This window comes from Lathamus discolor, chromosome 2 (genome assembly GCF_037157495.1).
Source record: "Lathamus discolor isolate bLatDis1 chromosome 2, bLatDis1.hap1, whole genome shotgun sequence".
Taxonomy (NCBI): Eukaryota; Metazoa; Chordata; class Aves; order Psittaciformes; family Psittacidae; genus Lathamus; species Lathamus discolor.
In genome coordinates, this window is record NC_088885.1 from 4368551 (window position 1) to 4387601 (window position 19051).

The window sequence follows — 19051 nt, forward strand, 5'->3', positions numbered from 1 at the left end:
CCCCTGCTTTAGCTTCAGATGGGGTTTTTACCTCGGTAAATACTGCCCAGCAGTAAAGCATTAGGCACAAACAGTAACCGCCGGTTACCAGCCTTCCCATAGACCCACAAGGGGAGTTGATTTGTGTCCCCTCTGTTAGAGACAGGCCATACAAAGATCACTGCTTCAGTCTCTGGCACAACTGAGGGGGCACAGACCTATGGCCCGGAGGCAGGGGGCAGAAATGGGGCAGGAACCTTTTAGAAAGGCAATGAAAAGGTCAATTAATTATAGTTTGTGACAACAGTAACCAGTGAATAGTCCACCATTTAGCCCCTATTTCTACTGTGGTTCTGAGTCACTAAGTCTCAGTGTGACAATGTAATGAAAGGTTTCACTGCAAAAGTGCCTGGTTGCTGGTTTGAAGGAAACAACTGGAGAGGGTTTTAAAGGCTCCTGTTCTGTTTTAAGCCCGGGCCAGCCCTGCCTCTAAAAAATGATGGCTTTCTAATAGTGTCTGCTTGGACTTCCAGGTGGGAGAGGTAATTGCTGCTGGTACTAAACCAGAGAAACATCTTCCCTTGCCCCACCTCTCCCTGTCCCATTGGCAAAAGCTTACGGACAGTCCGTTATCCAGCCTTGGCCAGGAGTCAGCAGGGCCATTCTGGAGTCTTCACAAGTCCATGGAAGAGAAATGAACACGATGTGAAGCAAAGCACCCCCTGCTTTCTGAGAGCAGGATACAGGCCAAACCAATTCCCACCTTCCGAACTGTCATTCTTGCCCATATGTACCTGCTAGAGTCAATCCAATAAACCAAAAGGGACAAGTTTCCACACCAGGACTCTGAGCAAAGCAGAGGGGAGTCTGTTGAGCAGAGGCAACTGTGCAGCCAGCCAAGGGTGCTGTCCTGGTGCATTACCTGTGCTCTGCTCCGGGCACTGCATCCTTCAGGCAAGTTCACTGGTGAATGCATTTTAGGGGCACTTTTTGCTGGGTATGAGTGTGAGATGGGAGAATCTGAGCTTTTAAATTCGTCTGATTTCAGATAGTTTTGGTCTGGGTTGCTTTTTGTGACTTGCCCAAGCTACAAAAGGTATGAAAGCCGCAGGAACTTAGCTGGAGAGAAAGCGCATGGTGCGGTACGGGAGAGAGCTGGGCGTCGTGTGTGTAAAATCACCAGTAGAAAATGATGGTTGGTTGTCAAAGGGCATTTCTTTACAAGTGATGATCTAAGCAAAGAAAGTGGTAGGAAATCCTGCCTGCTTGGACTCTACAACTACTGCGGGTGAAGAAAGAAACAGTCTGCACTGGCTGGACCTTCTGGCTGTTCTTCTTCTCCCCAAAAGCCATACCTCTGGGTCATAAATACATCACAGCACAGCTCCCTATGCACTCAGCAGGCTGAGGCCAGTTGTGTGGCCATTTCAGCCCCTGCTCCACTACAGCTGATGTAAATCAGTGCAAAACACTCTCACGGGAAAGTAAGGTCTTGAAAGAGGCCCTGAAATACAGCAGATAAATCAGCAGCAGTGTTGGCATTGCATAAAGGGCAGGGTGAATAATAATAGCCACAAAGAACTCCCAGCATCCAGAAAGCGTGGCAGAGGTTAGGCCCTGCCACCAGCCCAGTTGCTCAGGAGAGATTTAAATGCTGTGAAGGCAAGCTCAGCAGGGCAGTCACGCAGGGAGATACTAAAGGCTCTGGTTCAGCAGCAGCCCCCCGGGATGCGAGGATGCTGCCGTAGAGCACGGCAGCTTCAGCACTTCCCTGTGTGTCTCCAAGCGTGCAGACTCCACAGTCCACCTCCCTGCTGGAGGCGGTTGGGTACGTACTGGTGGGCTGTGGAAACTGGAGCCTGCTCCCCAGCAGCCTGCGTAAAGGTGCCAGCATCACCCTGCACTTGGCCACCTCTTGTCCTCTCTCCACCTTGGCTATTTTCAACTCCTTTTCCTGCAGAAGTTCAAGCCTGGAGCTGGAAGCTTCCCCCACCCAACCTCACCCTCCCTGCTCCCATTGCACATTACCAGAGCTTCCCTTAGAGATGCCAACCATGTTCCCACTGGCTACTGCATTCCCAGCAAATTCTTCCTGCATCCCTTCAGGGAAGCCTTATGGTAACACATTGCCACAGCCGTCGGCACTATGCACTGGCTCTCTGGAGCCTGAACAGACTGCAGTGTTCTCAAATGTGTCTGCTCTTCAATGGATTATCTTTAAACTCCTTCCACAATTAATTCTTGGTCTGTTCCCTGACTCACTGAGTGCTCTACTTCTCAAGTGATGCATCATCTCCTCTGGATTTTATAGCTAGTAGCGGTGAAAGATGAAAGCTCAGTATTGCCTGTTATACTGGGCTGCAGTCAGACATTAAAAAGCCCTCCAAACCCCCCAGGATGACATCTGCTGTAGCCAAAGTTCATCCGTTCCTGCATGAAAATCCGGCTACATCCAGAGAGAAAAAGAAACAGGCTTTTCAATAAATGGAGGATGATTCACGCTTAAACATACAGCTGAATGCCACTCAAAATGCTCTCTTTTCCCCAGTCCTCGCTCTTCTGTGAGTCCAGCCAGGGAGGAACCTAAGATCGGTGCTAACAAATCCATTCTTTCACCTTGCCCTTCAGCATTTCATCATACGTAACGGTAAAACCTGGTGCTTTTTTGACACCACATAAATAGCATTCCCGGTCTCTCGTCTCCTCTCTCCAGACTGCTTTATCTTTCATTGCTCAGCAAATCTTCGCATGAAGATAATATTTAGCTTCAAAAATGAAGCGTATGGAGGATGTGCGTGAATACAGAAAGCAGCAGGACTGCCACCGACTGTGCCTTTTGGAGAAATTGGCCCCATTTCAGTGGTTAGGGACCAGCTGCTTCCCAGCTGAGATCTGTCAGCTAAAGATGAGGGGATGTAAAATCCAGCAAAAGCAATGGAGAGCTGTGGAAACCACAGGGCTTCTCTCTGTCTGTGCCCTGGAAAGGGCCAAGCCTGGGTATTTATGTCCCTGAGAAGGATGCTTGGGTGTGTACAAGTAGCAGAGCTGTTCCCAGCAGCTCCCATAGGGAAGAAATGGGCCCCGCGGTGCAGGGATGATGGTGCTGAGTGCCAGCTACTAGAAGAAAGCAACACCGAAGCCATGAGACAAGTGCCCAGATTGGTGTCTGGCACAGTCTCCTGCCTTGCTGAGCTACAGAAGTAGGTCAGAATCTTAAGAGACAGACTGTAGCGTTTCTAGCCTCATAGCATCCATTCAAGTAGGAATCCTCTTATGCAAAGCCTCAGGCTAACTCTGAAGCTGGAAAGATGTACTGGATTACAGGAGAGGGCAAAGTGTTACTGCGGCCATTGGCATCTTCCTTTTTGGGTGCCTGCAGCAGCAGAGTGAGGTGGGACCATCCTTCCATGGGCTCATGCCTCTCTTACATGTTTCTGATGACTATGATCTGCTGTGATTCAGAATGAAGCGAGTGCAGCTTTGCGGGGCAAGGTTAGCCTGCTAAGACACTGGTCCACCTCCAAAGCAGCCACGGCTGGATTGTCAATGAGTTGGTGGTACGTGATGCCGCGTTGCAGGAATGAGATAGGGAAGGTAATATCCATGTAAGTATCCTACAGGAACCACGGAAGAGAAAAAAAGTGGGGGTGGGATCCCACAGACAGGAGAGCCCATGGAGAGAAGCACACAGACATGGAAGCCATTGCCCAGGGCAGTCTGGGGCTGAGCTGTTTGTGCAATACAAACTTCTAACGTCTTGCTTGTGTTATCAGCTGAACCGGGAGGCTTTGTCCATCAGAAGCAGAGAGGCAGTGCCAAACACCTCCATTTTATTCTTCTTGTGTCATTCAGCTTCCATGTACCCGTGAGTTTCACAGCTGGGCTGGATCCTCAGGGAGGATGCTTAAGTGGGGTCCTGCCAAGCTCCAGCTCAGGCCTGCAGCAGTGAGAGGCCGTGCCAAATACACCACACCAGGCAAGAGAAGCAGGATGCCAGGTAGGAACCATGAAGACGACTTTGAAGTGAAGTCTGTTTGGGGTTGGTTTTGCCCTTCTCTCATGCCTCAGGCTGTTCTGAGGGTTTGGTGGTTGCTCTGGTAATCGAAATGATTCTCTGTGGGGATGAAAATGTTATTTACAAACATCCCTTGCAAGCAAGTGACAAGTAGCTGCCAGCAATCTTTGCAATGCCCATCACAATCCCAGCTACCAGCGTGCTGACTGAAGCCGAGGGCCACCCCTGCAGATACACAGGGGCAAAATCACTCGTGGTCTCTTGCTAATTGCAATTTCACATGCTGGCAACCCAGCAAAGCGCCCTGGCCAACAAAAGCATGGCAGCAGCTTTTTCATGTGTCTTTCCACTCGGGTTTGATGTTAATGGAACAGGATGTTCCAATAACCTTCTAAGAGGCTGGGCTAATTCCGTTGTTTGGGTTTGTGAGAGCTGAGCTGTGTTAGGTTATTGAGTAAGAAGTGAAGGGAGGTGGTGTAGAGGGGAGCAGGGAAGTGGTTTAAGGTGTTTTCATGTGGCAGCTTGTTTGAAAAGGCAGATGAGGTGACCAGTGAGGGATTCAGCTTGCTGACCAAGGCTGTTGTCCCTCCCTGAGCCAGGCTCCACCTGAGCAGCTCTGGGGATGAGAGGGATGTGTAGGGATGAATAAATCACTGCAGATCCACTCTCCGGCTGCAGAGCAATTCCTTTTTTCTGGGTTGCTATTTTTAATTCCAATACTCCCACATGTGTTTGGTGGATTAGAGATGTATGAGAAACAGGAGAAGGTGGCTGACGCAGGCAGGTAGCAGAGCCTGGGGGTGGCAGAGGTTGAACCTAGAGCAGGTCCAGTGCCACCTTCCTGCCGAGGGCAGCACCTCTGAGTCCTGCTTATTTAGGTAGGAGCTGGAAGTGCCCAGCACTGTTCACTTGGATTTACACCCCTGTGCTGGCGATCACAAGGAGGCAGCGGAGGTGCCCACATGGTTACAGCTGGGGCTGGATGTCAGGGTATCTTGGGCTCAGTTTTGAAGTCTGCTACTTATCTCCTGCAAACAAACCTTGTGAATCTTCCCTCTTGTAGCTCCAGGTTTGTCAGTGGGGCAATCGTTACCTCTGCTTCCTTTGGCCTCCCTCACCTTGCACCTCTGGGGAAGAAACCATCACTGCTTGTTTATAGCTATGGAAGGTAACTCACGGGGGAGCCTCTTCTCTCGTAAGGTGGCATCTTCCTATCAGGCTTTTTAATCACAAACATCAGAAGGAAAGAGCTGTCAAAGTGCTTTAAGAGGAGAAAGGGTTTAGCTGCAGCACCTCAATGAGGAGGTTAGGGACTGTAGGGAACAACAGGACGGAAAAGCTGCAAAACTATCATTACATGCTCATCCTTGTGAGAATCCAGACTTCCAGAAGAGACTGGCTGGCGTTTTGGTTTGTACACGAGCTCCTACAGGTTATGAAACCACAGACCAAAGCATAAAGGAAATCCTGGCATGTCTGAGACTCCTTCCCTTTGCTGCATACACAAGTGTTTGCCAATAAATTACTTTGGATGAGACCTAATACTACTAATCGATGCTTTTACAAAGTCTGGTCAGCGTCTCCAAATCCCAGGCTGGTGTTCCTGCAGACTCAAGGAAAGCCTTGAAATTAAGAGTAGTTGTCTCTCTTCTTGGTTATATAGTTATTATATATTATTATATAAATTATAATTATTATTATTATATATTATAAGTTATATGGAATCTCAACTCTTCACCTCCAAGTCACTAGATATGGGGAACCTCTTCGAAAGGAGAGAAAACAGAAGGAAGTATTTGAAATCCCAAAGTGAAATAACTGATGTGAGATCATCCCGCAGACTACTGCCAGGATCGTGGAGAGCATCCGTGTTTCTGAAGCATGGTGTGCCTTGCCGCCCTTTCTCAGCATCTAAACGAAAGGCTTTATGTAAAAGCCCTTTACTTCGTTATTTCTTGATGCTTGTCATCAAGGAAACCCTGGGCTACTGCTTAGTTGCTCGATTCCAGAGCAGGAAAATCCCCCAGATTGTTGGGGAGAAGAAGGGAAATAGAACATTAACCTGTAGCGATGAAGGAGCTAACACAACAGGTATTTCATGACTAATGGTTCACAAAGCCTGATATTCAGTTCTAACCATGTTCTAACCATGTGATATCCAGGAGACTGGAACAAAAAGCACCCTCGGTTACACTCAGCTCAGAAAGCAGACTCTATGTCCGATAAGCTCCATCTACCATGCACCTTTGGCCTGCTGACTTCAAGGAACACACCGAGCACCAAGTCCACACCACACGGTGGTTTCTCACAGCCACATCTTACAAGGAGCAGCTACAAGTGTAAAGCATCAAGCAACAACCCAGAAAAGGTTTCTCTGGGCTAAAACACGGATTTAATCTCCAAAACCTCCACTCGCCAGCAGCCCTCAGAGAGCAAGCCCACAGCACCGAGATGGAGTTGGACTTCAGATGTGAAACCCTTGGAGGCATCAAGGCAAGAACGGGCTGCTTTATAACATTCAGAAAGCCAAGACTGCCTGCTGTGCTGGGGGATACAAAGCATTCAGTTTGCAGCAAGACCATAGCACTGCCCAGAATTAGCTTTTGAATGTGCACTGCAGATCATTTTGGGGTTTCTAAAGGCTGATGAAAACCTTACTGTTTTTCTTCTCTCTCATGGCATACCTAAAGCACAATGCAGAGCTCTCGCACACCTTCTGACCCACCTCATTCTACATCACTCCATCTAGGTTTTTGGGAAGTTGCTGATATGTGGCTTTTTCTCTCTAGCTGGTCTTCTCCAGCTTTGTCAAAGCTCAGACGGATGGAGAACCAACCAGCCTTCGACCTGTGAATAAGCTGTAGGGCAGCCACTTGGTAGACTTCGATGAGGAAAGTGCTAACATCTGATTTCCCATCAGCAATTTGGGAAGTCATAGACACAACAGCCTGTGGTAACCATCTCCCAGTCCATCCGTGCAGCTCCTGCTTGTGCTGGCTCCCAGCTCCAGGCTCCCTCAGCACACAGAGGAGCTCCCTGAAACTCCGCTGCATTAAGGAGATGTCTTGGAGACATCACTCACCACCCTCTGTCAGCATCACTCCAGGCCGTGGGATGCTCTCAGTAAGCTACCGCACCTTTGTGACACTGATGGTACTGGGGTACCAGCACTTGCACAGGCAGTGCAACTGCTCCTCAGCCTGCTGTGAGTCCCATCATGTCCTGTGGTCCAGAAACTGCTGCTGAAAGATTGTCCACAGCATCCTGGGGATGTGTCCTGTGCTGGACTAATGCCTCAGCCACAGATAGGGGAGAAGCCCTTGGTTTGGGATGAAGGGAAGTGAGGAGTACTGCAATGGAAGCCTGATGCAAGCGAGAAGTACTCCTCAGTTTTTCTATCCTTCTTTATACAAATGACGGTCCATTTCTTCCCCACATACATCAATGCACTTAATAAAGAACAGGAACTAAAGATCCTGGACAGGCCTTAAGGAATCTTAGCATTGCGTTCACATAAAAGCAGTGCAAATGTGGGCAGGGAATTCTAGGTGTGAAGCTACCTTCTAATCTTAACTCCTCTCGTGGGTTTGTGAATGTTAAAGAGTAGGAAACAATATTTAAATTAGCATAAGGTTAACAGTGTAAGTATTTGGTTTGCAAAACATACATACAAACTGCAAACATCACATGCTCTGCCGAGACTTGGGAATGTTAACAGCAAAAGTAGGTCCAAAAGACCCCTTTAGAAGCAAAAGCAAAAGTAGGAATCTGGCTGTATGGGCTGTATACAGAGGACCTCTTCAGTATCTGAAGGGGGCTACAAGGATGCTGGGGAGGGACTCTTCATCAGGGACTGTAGCGGTAGGACAAGGGGTGATGGGTTAAGACTTAAACAGGGGAAGTTTAGATTGGATATAAGGAAGAAGTTCTTTACTGTGAGGGTGGTGAGGCACTGGAATGGGTTGCCCAAGGAAGCTGTGAATGCCCCATCCCTGGCAGTGTTCAAGGCCAGGTTGGACAGAGCCTTGGGTGCCATGGTTTAGTGTGAGGCATCCTTGCCCGTAGCAGGGGGGTTGGAACTGGATGATCTTAAGGTCCTTTCTAACCCAAACCATTCTATGATCCTATGACCTGAATGGTGCTTTGGTATTCTGCTCACTTCATGCAAATTCTTTTCACAAGTTCAAGGTGAACTAAAAACCGGTGGCATTTGGCTATTGAATTAACGCCAGACTTACCACGCGGGACATGACAAGACACACAGACAGGTCACCTCAGCATCCCTATGGGTCTGCATAGCTAGAAGCAAAACTTGCCTTGAATTCCAAAATATAGCCTGGCGTTGCTGAGCTTATTTACAGCAAGAGAATAAAGCATGAGCCGTACTCTCCAAAGAGACTCTCTCAGCTGCTAAAACAAAACGTCTGGATTGTTGAAATAAGCTACTTAATCATCATTTTATTTGAAAATATACCTTTTTTTTTTCTATTGCACATAAATCTCCAACATCTCGCATTAAGCAGCAATGTATTCCCCTTCCTTGTGGCAGTTTCGATGGCGTCTTTTCCTGTCATTTCAGCTACATAGAGAAAATGACTGGCAGCTTTTAGAACATCAAATCCTGAAAATGAGGTTGTCCTGGGTTCAGCTGTAGCGGTCGTTTTCCTCCTTCCTAGCAGCTGGTGCAGGGCTGCGTTTGGGCTTCAGTCTGAGAACACTGATAGTGCACCGATGTTTCAGTTGTTGCTCAGTAATGCTTACTCCAATCAAGGACTTCTCAGCCTCATGCTCTGCCAGTGAGGAGGGGCACAGAAGCCAGGAGGAAGGAGGGACAGGACACCTGACCCAAACTAGCCAAAGAGCTATTCCATACCACAGCACGTCATGCCCAGTATAGAAACGGGGAGCAGTTACCCAGAAGGGCGAGATCACTGCTCGGTCGGGCTGGGTATCGGTCGGCGGGTGGTGAGCGGTTGTATTCTCTTCCCTTGTTATTTCCCTCATCATTACTATCATTGGTGGCAGCAGCAGTGGTTTGTGTTATACCTTAGTTACTGGACTGCTGTTATCTCAACCCATGGGAGTTACATTCTTTCCATTCTCCTCCCCATCCCTTCAGGAATTGGGGGGACAAAAGAGGGGGAATGAGTGAGCTGCTGCGTGGCTCTGTGTTACTGGCTGGGCTTAAACCACCACAGTTTATATTTTGGAATCACAATCCAGAGCATTCAATCATACTACTAGTTATCATTGGGAAGCAAGAGGATTTCGACCTAATACCAATGGATTTGAATAGCATAGACATTATGGCTAACAACCAAGACCATTCCATGTAATGGACTTAATGTCTCCATAGTCTATGTGGCATTAAAAATATCTGTTCAACTGTCTCATTAATAGGTCACATTAATAAAATCATAGAATGGGTTGGGTTGGAAAGGACCTTAAGATCATCCAGTTGCAACCCCCTGCCATAGGCAGGGACACCTCGCACTAGATCAGGTTGCCCAAGGCCCCATCCAACCTTTTTATTAATGCCTTATGTATTAATAGATGAATAAAAATAGCCCCCCAAGAAGGACAAGTGTTAAATCATAGTAGATGATCATTAGGAAAGGCCGCCAGACTTCAAAGAGCATCCTCGATGCTTTCCCAATCCTGTTGTGCTTTCTTCCCAAAGAAAATGAAATTAAGAATTCCTTTACCAGTTCTCAGAGCTGCAAATGGTGCTAATGAAGAACAGAAAGTATCCGCAATTGCGTGAGGGGATCCTAACAATGTCATGACTTTCCCAGCTGCAATATACGCACTACCCTAAAGCAGTACTATAGTCTCCCTGCTGGACTGCGAGCAGGCTGCTTCTCTCCACTGTGCACACCAGCCCTGACACAGTGGCTTGCTGAGCCCATTATCTGGTTGCTTTCGTGCTTGTCCTGCTTGGGCTCCCCCAGCTGAAGAGCCTTCACCATTCCCAGATCCTGCCTGACCCCTTCCATGGGTCCTGGGGCTCTCATCCCATCACTCGTTTCCCTCCTCTGCTTCAGTCCTGGGCCGAGAGTCTGACTGTGACAGCCGGTTACTAACACCCTCACTCCTCCTGGGACCTTCCCGTTTGCCATCTCTTGTGTCTGTTGGTGATGGAGACCTCACTGTGCCAGCAGAGCGCAGCACCCAGCTTCGGACAGAACACCACGTTCAGCGCTTCGTGGAATCCCGCACTCTCAATTTACCAAGCTGTTCTTATGCTTTGTTGGCTTTTCTGCAGGTTTTCCTCCCTGTCCCAGCACCACGAGAAGCAGCAGGTTGGTAAAAGGAGCACAATATGCTCATTTTCAAATGCAGAGATGTCCTGCGCATCTGATCTTCACAACAGTTGATCATGCCCAGAGGGCACAGCAGAAGGAGGTGTTGCCAAAAGTCATTCCTATGGGAAGCCAGATCCGTTCTTTGGCTCCTCCTGTAAGCAACGGGGTCTGACTTAGGTACCCTGTGTCACCACTGGATGAACTTCCCTAGCGTAAGGCATCCCTCAGCAAAAGAAAGGCTCTGATGAACACTGTCCCCAGCCCCATGCCCAGGGTGGGCTCCGCAGGGTCCTGGTGTGGTTCTCATACATCCCTTACTGACCTGGGACAAAGTGACCCACACAGTGCCCTGGCACAAGAAAACAGCCTGTTCACCCTCTGCAGCATCACTTGCTTTGTCACCCCAACAGCAAGGGGCTGCCACAGCTCCGCTGTGGAATAATGCTGATAAGGAACAACGTTGAGTCACCGCCCATGACCATCATCCCTAGGCCAAGGTCATTCTTGAGCGAACAAGGGATTCCCTTACGTCAATGAAGTATGAATCAAGGTCTATGCTGGGCTGGAATTGCATGTCCTCTGCTTGAATCTGCTTCTGGGGACAGGAACTTCGCCAACTTCTCATTACTTCCATGAGACCTTAAGGCTTCCCCCTGGAAAGCAGGGCTGTGTCTGCCTTACTTTGGGATTCCAAGAGAACAGCAAGCAAGGCTTCCCTTTAAAATGGTACTTCACAAAGCAAGTTAGATCTCTTCAGGGAAACAGGGACTTGGGTGACCAGTTGCAGTGTTTGAAGAGGCCACCTCTGCATTAGCTCAGCAGAAACCTGGCTTTCCACTGGGACCATGCCAACATCATCTGTTCCGTTAATAGGCTTTGTCCTAGAAGTTGCTGGAGTTATTGGAGCGGGGAGGTTGTTTCTGCTCCTCTGATCTGATGGTGAGAACCTGTTCTTGCTTTCCAGTCTAAATGTATGTGGTTACTTGGGGTTTGTTTTGGTTTTTTCCTTAAACAGCTCCTCTCTGTCCTTGGTATTAGGCTAACCAATATACCCTTACAAAGAAATCGGTATCCTACCATAGCCTTTGTTTTTCAGACTAAGCAGTACTTTATGTCGTATCGGTATGACGCGCTTTGCGGTACCTCTGCACTTGCGGCAGATGAATCCCTCTTTCTTAGAGAAACGTGACAGCGATTATGATGCAGATGTGCCCTTATCCATGCCTTCCACAAGGAAACTGTCTGCTTGTCTGACGTATGCTGTGAGCATGGCCACCTTCCGCATGGCTTCATCCCATGGTTGGTTCGTAGTCGCCTTCTGATCCACCTGAGTCATCTCTCACCTCCCTTAGAGAAGAAATTGCTCCTTAACCCTGACGTGCATGCCCTGACATCCTGCTGTATCAAACACTTCTTCCTATTCATCTACCTGTCAGAGTCAGAAAGGTTTGGATATACGAGAGTCTTCTTCCATGTTAGCAATGCCCCCTCATGTTCAGCTTTCAGGAGCATAATGACTTCGCATGCTAATGTACCTAAAGAAAATGCTACCAGCCCTGGCCCTGAAACCGACCCTTGAGGAACTCGCAGTAAAACCTGCTGCTTGACTCTTAGCTTGTCTTTTTCTCCCTCTCCCATCAGTCAGTCCTTCCACACCTTTCGTGTCCTCTGTTAACCTCCATCTTCGTTTGCTTTATTAGCATCTTCCCATTTAGGAGCGTATCAAATGCTTTGTTAAGGTCCAAATGACATTTACCTTCTATTCTATTTTGGAAAATCCATTATCCCATTTAAGGAAAGCTATCAGGTTATTCTGGCACCACGTTCCCTCGGTAAACCCATCTTTCATCTTGTTTTCTATTTAACGAGAAATAATGATTTAACCATTCTTTCTCCTTTGGTAATTATAGTGTGTGGAAATAGAGGAAAAAAATGAGGTAGCTCACATTTACCTCCATCCGGGCATATTTGTATGCATATAGATAGAAAACATGCATACATATTACATGTGCATGTGTTACATGTTCATACACACACACAGACAACATACAAACATGTACGTAAATGCGTGTGTAGAACTGCTTCTGAGCTGCACTGAACCTCTTAGCAAATATTAGCATTTGAACTTTTCCATACAATAGAGATCTATTAATGCTCCTTTGCTTTAAGCCTTGCAGATATTTAGCTCCTGGTCTCCTCCGGTTCTTTCGGAGCCAGCTGCCAGCCAAGGAGACAAACCCAGTGTGCAGGATGATTTTACCCAGCACTCAAAACTGCTTCCTGCTGCCAGGTACCATTAGAAAGCCAAAGTGCAATCTAGCTGTTGGGTAATTGCAATGATGAAGTTTGGCCATCAGTGTAAAAAGCTGTTTTAATAGTCACAGGGAACAGGAAACGTCCATTCACCACCTATTCTAAATATGAGGACCTGGTTCTTAATGAAATAAACATGGCATAACAAGGGTTTGAATACTGCAAAGGGGTAATTTTGCTCACCACTGTGTGTAACTACTTCCAAGCAACAGCAAAAAATGGGCTTGTGAATTAGAAGATGGCCAAGATGAAAACACAGCACAGATTACTTGGAAACTGGACAGCTGATGAGAGGCAAAAAAAGGGGAAGGTGCAGTGATTCGGATAACTTCTCCCCACCTGCATGCACACACAGATTCAGCCTGAACCAGTAAGAAGCTGTCACAGACCCTGATCTGATGCCTTTGAGGGGAACATCAAAGCTGATGTGCAATTTGGGTTAAAGGCACCCCTCTGCAAACCCAACACAGGTGCTGCACAACATCACTAAGAGCGATGCTCACCTAGGCCCCAGAATGGACTCAGCCCCGTGCCCCGGCTCCAGCGCCGACATCAGCCTGCTGAAACAGTGCTAAAAGTACAACTCCACTGAGCTTGGACCTCGCACATTTTCACCCCCCTCCCACATCATTCAGTGGTGTAAGGAGTAACACGGGGACAGGCACAGATTCGTGGGTTTTCCAATCGGCCAGGACCATCCCAGTCACTAAGCAGAGAGCCCTGGATGGTGGGGCCGAGGATGCTGGCTTCTTATGTAGCTGATCTTTTCTTCCATTGACACATTGTGTAAGTTTCTTCTTCACTGTACAAAACCAAGGGATGACAAGGAATCCTGTGCTGGTTTGGATGACAAGAGCCTCTGCTGAAATGGGCATCAACTGTACCATGTAATACTTGTCACGAGCAGGTTAAGTTCCACCCCTAGTACCATGACTGGTCTTGCCCAAATCCATTCCTTCCTATCCCAACAGTACAACTACCTTTTCTGTTGTAAGAGTCTATTCTTCCATTACCACAATATTTGAGTGCTTTGAAAGAGAACCCATGACACAAATGAAGCTGCTATTGATCTGCATGGGGTCACCCCGTTCTCCCCTTAGAGATGGAGGCTCAGACGGTTGACATGGCTTTGAGAGGTTAATTGGTTTCTCATTTTGTCTATTCATTTCTTGCCTTTTCATATTCGTAAGTGCGGTTCTCCGCACCCCTGCAACCCAACCCCCTGCACTTTTATCTTACCCTCTGGTCTAAAGCAAACCCCCTAAATACATGTACACGGAAGCAAAGGCAAAATGAAGCTGAAAAGCAAAAACCACTCTCGAAGAGTTTAATGGGGAAAACCCACCCAAGCAAACTCTTCAATTACACGAAGCGAGGCTGGGATTTGCAGCGTGCAGGCAATGATTTTGTATTCCAAAAGCTGCTGTTGAATCCTCTTTTTATAGGAGGCTGGAAAAAACGCTAGTCATGTTGTCGATGCAGGAGCAAAAGAGCAATGCCAGGAAACACAAGCATCAATTCCAGTAACTATCAGCACAGGCAACCTTGTACTTGTACAGAGATTTGGGAAGCATGTCTATTGAAGTGACAGTCAACAGGGGCACTTCTGCACGTTTCCCATACAGGAACTAATGCATTACCCAACTACTTAATCATTTCCAGGCTTTGTGTCAACAGAAATGCTAACAAACAAGTCAGTGTATTCTCTTAAACAGAAAAGAGGGGAGTATCAGCCTGATGGAAACCAGCCTACCACCAAGGTTGTTACTGAGGCCGATACAAATGGCCCATTTCCCACAATTAAAGGAGAAGGAGCAAGCCGAGGTTAAGAAACAAAACCCCACACGAGGGAGGTGGGGGTTATGGGTCACTGGAGCATGCTGCCTGTTTGCAAAAGCCCGAGGATCTCTTGTGTTTATCTTGGCACAGCACACCCCACCATGTGCGGGGTTCGGACTTTGACTTAAGCTCCTGGCACATCTCGATGCCCTTGAATCTAGAAAGAGCAAAGCAGAGGCACAGTAGCCTCTAAGCTCTCTGTTCGTTTTCAGCAACATCTCAAGCTCATTTAAGAAGGGGGTGATTGTCCCTGGTAGTTCTCTCAGACCCTTTTTCTGCTTGCCATACATACAGCAGGTGAATTACAGTCCTTTCACAACGTGGCCAACCTTCCACTCATCCATGCTGGGCGGTCTATAACAGACGCCTACCAGCATATATAGCTTGGTTGGCCTTCCCCCTGGTCTTCACCCACACAACATTGAGTTCAAGGCAGCCAATGCACTCCCTGATGTACAACACAGCCCCACCACCTCCTTCTCCTTGCCTATCCCTTCCGAAGCTCCTGTAGCCACCCACTGCAGCACTCCAATCACGTGAATTGCCCCATGTGTAGGTGATGCCCAGCACCAGCTTTCCATCCTGGCACCTTGGGTATGGGAGCAGGGGCTGGATGTTTGCACTCCGAGAGCTGTGCTCCAAGACAACCAAGTGTGCCTGACAAAGGGGCAGTTCAAAGGTGGAGTTTTTACATTATGAATTGCCATGTTGGTGGCACCAATCCAGAGCTCTCCATGAGTACACAATGCCCAGCACCAGCTTTCTGGCCTGGCACTTTGGGCATGGGAGCATGGGCTGGACGTTTGTACTTTGCAATACCCGAGATTGATGCCCAGAGCAGTGGAACACAGATGGTGTGTTAGGTATTGTCAATTTTACTCAGCTTAGTATAAAGCATGTCTTTTCCTATAAACCCCCTGGGATGTGAAGTGGAACTCATCAGCTTGTCCCTTTACTAACACAACACTCGTACCTGTAGGAAACAGTCAGCTCTTGCTCCTTTGAAGACAAGTTGCTTTCTCGGTTTTCCTCGTCACCAGCCATAAGCATCCTCCAGATGAGCAAATGCGCAACAACTGCTCCAGCTTCCTTTATCCCAGGTGGTGGTTTTCCCATCCCCTTTCCCTGTGGATTGTGGGAAGGTGATGGGACCTGGTGCACTTGAGGCACAGCTGCTCATTAGGGAGTTCATTTGGCTCTTGGGCTCTGCTGGGGTCAGTCCTCTGCTGTTCCTTCAGTCTTTTGATGGCTTTGAGGTCTCTGCACTTTCAGCAGCTGAGACTTATCCAGGATTGTTTCTGGATGGGCTGGCATTCCTGTACCAGTAAGTATCTCCATGTGAAGCCTTTTTCTCTTAGCTATCAGTATTGGTTGTCTAGGCAGGGTGCGAGGGACTGGATGTGTGCACCTTGGGAGCTGGCTCCTGGGATGCCTGAGAGCGCTGCTACAGATGCAGGATGCAGATGGAGGCTTTGGTGGCAAAGGAAGAGTGAATTGGTACCGCTCCGGAGGTCTCCTTGTGTAGGTGATGCCCAGCACCAGCTTTTAACCGTGGCACCTCAAGTGTGGGAGCAGTGGCTGGACACTTGCACTCTGTGAGCCCAGGACACCCAAGGGCCCTCAGTAGAGGGGCAGTACACATGGAGCTTTTGATGGCAAAGCAAAGGTGGATTGCCGTGTTGGTGGCACTCTTCTGGAGGGCACCATGTGTAGGTGATGCCCAGCAAAATCCTTCTGTCCTGGCACTTTAGGATTAGGAGCAGGGGCTGGACATCTGCGCTTAGGGAGCAGGTTTGTGGGCGAGAGTGTTGTGCAGTGAGGCTTTACACAGATGGAGTTTTAGGTGGTAAATAAGTGAGGATACCCATGCTGGTAGCACCGTTCTGGAGCTTACCATGTGTAGGTGATGCCAGCGCCAGTTTCGGGTAAGTGAGCAAGGAATCTCTTTGATTAGCGGCGTTTGACCTCGTCTGTGTCTTATCTCACCCTGGTATAACAAGGAATCGCCCTGGCTCGGGCCCCCCTGCACCGGGACAGGGTCATTGCCCAGAACCGGCCCCGTGGGGCTCCGGCTGACGCGAGGGGCGCTGATGGGTCCCGGGGCTGCGGGGCGAGGGGAGAAGCCGCTGCCGAGAGCCACAGCCGGGGTTAAAGGGGCAGAGAGGAGCGGTCCTGGTGGGCACCGGTGTGGAAGTGGCGGTGCCGAGGCTGTGGCTGGGCTCTGCCCGGCAAGGAAGAGGAGAGAGGGGCCGGCGGGGCCGGGGCCGGCGGCTGCCGCAGGCTGGGGGATGAGCGGGCGGGCAGCGGGACCCGGGGCGGGCAGGGCGGGGCCTGTGAAATCAGGGGGCGGGGCGAGGGTGGCGCCTTACTGCTATAAAAGGAAGGGGCGGAAGCGCGATGGCTATAAAAGGAGGGGGAGGGCGGGGCGAGGCGCCGGCGTCTGTCGGGGCGCGGTGGGCGGGGGCGGTGCCTGTCCCGGTGCGGGCGGCTCCGGCTCGGCTCTCCGGGGTGGACCCTCGGGCACGGGGGCGGTGCTGTGCCGCCCCCTGGCGGAGGAAGGGCAGCACAGCAGGGACGCGCAGCGCAAAGGAGGTGCGGGAGCGGGGAGGTGCTGCGGGGACACCGCAGCATTCCAGTTGTTTCCCTCCCTCTTACCCCAAGGGCTCACTGACCACTCTTCCACCTCTCCTCCAGCTCTGGAAGCGTGAAGGAATGCCGTGCTCCATGGAATTCTAAACTCCAGGTCTACAAACCCATCACCCCCGTGCCTCGGCAGTGCTGTCCGCGGCCATCCCCGGCCCAGCCACGATCAATCAGTAAAGCGGTTGGTTTTGTAAGGCTCATCCTTAGAGGTGTCCAGGACTCACCGTGCCGCAGCCTCCCTGCGGCGCACGCTGGAGTGAAATGCCAGAGGCGCTGTGTGCCTCAGATCAACCTCTGCCATTCCGCACTCACCTTACATCCCAACCCGCGCTGCGGAGCCCGGCTCCAGAAGTAACGCTGCCCTCATTCCTCTCCCCTGGACATGGTCCCTGCCCCACGGCCACCAGCAAAGCCACCCCAGGCCCATTCTCTAGCTTAAACCTCACCAGTGCTAACCCACGTCTATCTTCATGCGTTGCATGAAACGTTTCAGTTCCAGTTTCAGCAAAGGCCTATTTGCATCGTGTTAAGTCACCATCAGTGTAGATGTCAATGCCCTCCTTGTTGGGAAGCCAAGACCTAAAGGACTATGGAAAATGAAGCTTCCTTTTCCTATAGTTTTCTCCAGGTTGACTTGGACCCCCACGGGTGTCCCCCCGCTGTCCCATGGGTACCCCACGTCTGCCCCACGTGTCCCTGCATGGCCTGGAGCTGGGTCCCATGAACCTGACCTTTGAGCTTGCGGCCCATACATGTTGGAGCTGTGCCTTCTCTTCCTCTGCACCATGGGGGGGCCAGGGAGGTCTCACCCCCACCTCCGCATGCGCTACATCACCTCCCATGTCATGTGCATTGAAGCAGGGACACCTCCCCCCCTCCGCACCCTGGGGACCCCCATTCTGAGCCCCCACAAAGACCCCCCCAACACCAGCAGCTGCCAAACAACTATTTATTAACTGGCAACAAACTGGCCCATGGGGGGTGCCCCCACCCCAAATCTGGGCTCATAACAATGATAACAATGCTCTGTGTCACTGCAGGGAGGTGTACTGGGGTCCTTGATCACCCATCCTGGGGCTGGGGGGGGCAGAAAGGGAAGGGGGTGTCCCCCAAACTGGGGGGCTGGGGGAAAGGCTCCCCCAAAGCCAGGCCCTCCCCTCCCAGATCACCTTCATGTTCAACACGCTGTCAAAGACGTCCCAGAGGCAGCCCTGGGGGGGGATGAAACACACAAATGAGGGGGGGCACCCCAGGGTGGCTGGAGGGGGTCCTGGGAGGAGGAGCTCACCCTGCCCTCCTCTTCCTCCTCTTCGCCTCTCTGCTCGTCCTCCTGCTCCTCCTCTTCCACCACCATCAGGCTGCAGCTGATGTAGAAGGTGGGGGGGGGAAAGGTGGAGGGACCCCTCCAGGCTGACCTCTCCCGACAGACCCAGTGTCCCCCTCCGAACACCCCAGTACCCCCCATGCCCTCCACAAGCTCCAGCCCCCCAATGCCCATGCCATGCCCCCCACCAAAGCCCCCCAGTAGACATGCTCTCCTCATCACCCCCAATCTCCACCTGCCCTCCCTAAGCCCCCCTCACTCACGCCATCACCCGACTGCACCGCAGGGTCACGGAGCTGCTGCTGTGGTGAGGAGAGGATGGAGCCGGAGAACAACGGCCGGGGGGGCCGGGGGTCACCCCGTAACATGGTGGAGGTCAAGGCCGGGCTGGAGGGGTGGGTGCTCGGCCGTGGGCTGGAGTCGGGGGCCTGCGGTGGGGCTGTGGGGGGGACGTTGAGCATGAGGACCCCCCCAACCCCACAGAGCCCAGATGGGTGCTGGGGGTGATGCAACCCCCAGGACCCCCGACCCCCCCCGCACCCCAATCCTCACCCTCCAGGCGGGGTCTCTTGGTGGGGTGTGGGGTGGGCGCTGCCCCACGGCCGCTCTCCTCAGTCCCCCCCTCATCCTGTG

The 19051-nt window shown here is 50.5% G+C and overlaps 2 long non-coding RNA genes across 2 annotated transcripts; one reads left to right on the top strand and one right to left on the bottom strand.

Annotated features, from left to right (window-relative positions):
* The first annotated feature begins 15628 nt into the window (after positions 1-15628).
* Positions 15629-17294, top strand: LOC136007588 (uncharacterized). The gene is made up of 2 exons (XR_010609764.1): positions 15629-15775; positions 17146-17294. It is a non-coding gene; the product is annotated as an uncharacterized LOC136007588 (long non-coding RNA).
* Positions 17295-18061: 767 nt separating this feature from the next.
* LOC136007587 (uncharacterized) lies at positions 18062-19045 on the bottom strand. The gene is made up of 4 exons (XR_010609763.1): positions 18971-19045; positions 18682-18857; positions 18383-18458; positions 18062-18305 (listed from the first exon to the last, which is right to left on the bottom strand). It is a non-coding gene; the product is annotated as an uncharacterized LOC136007587 (long non-coding RNA).
* Between the last annotated feature and the right edge of the window lie 6 nt (positions 19046-19051).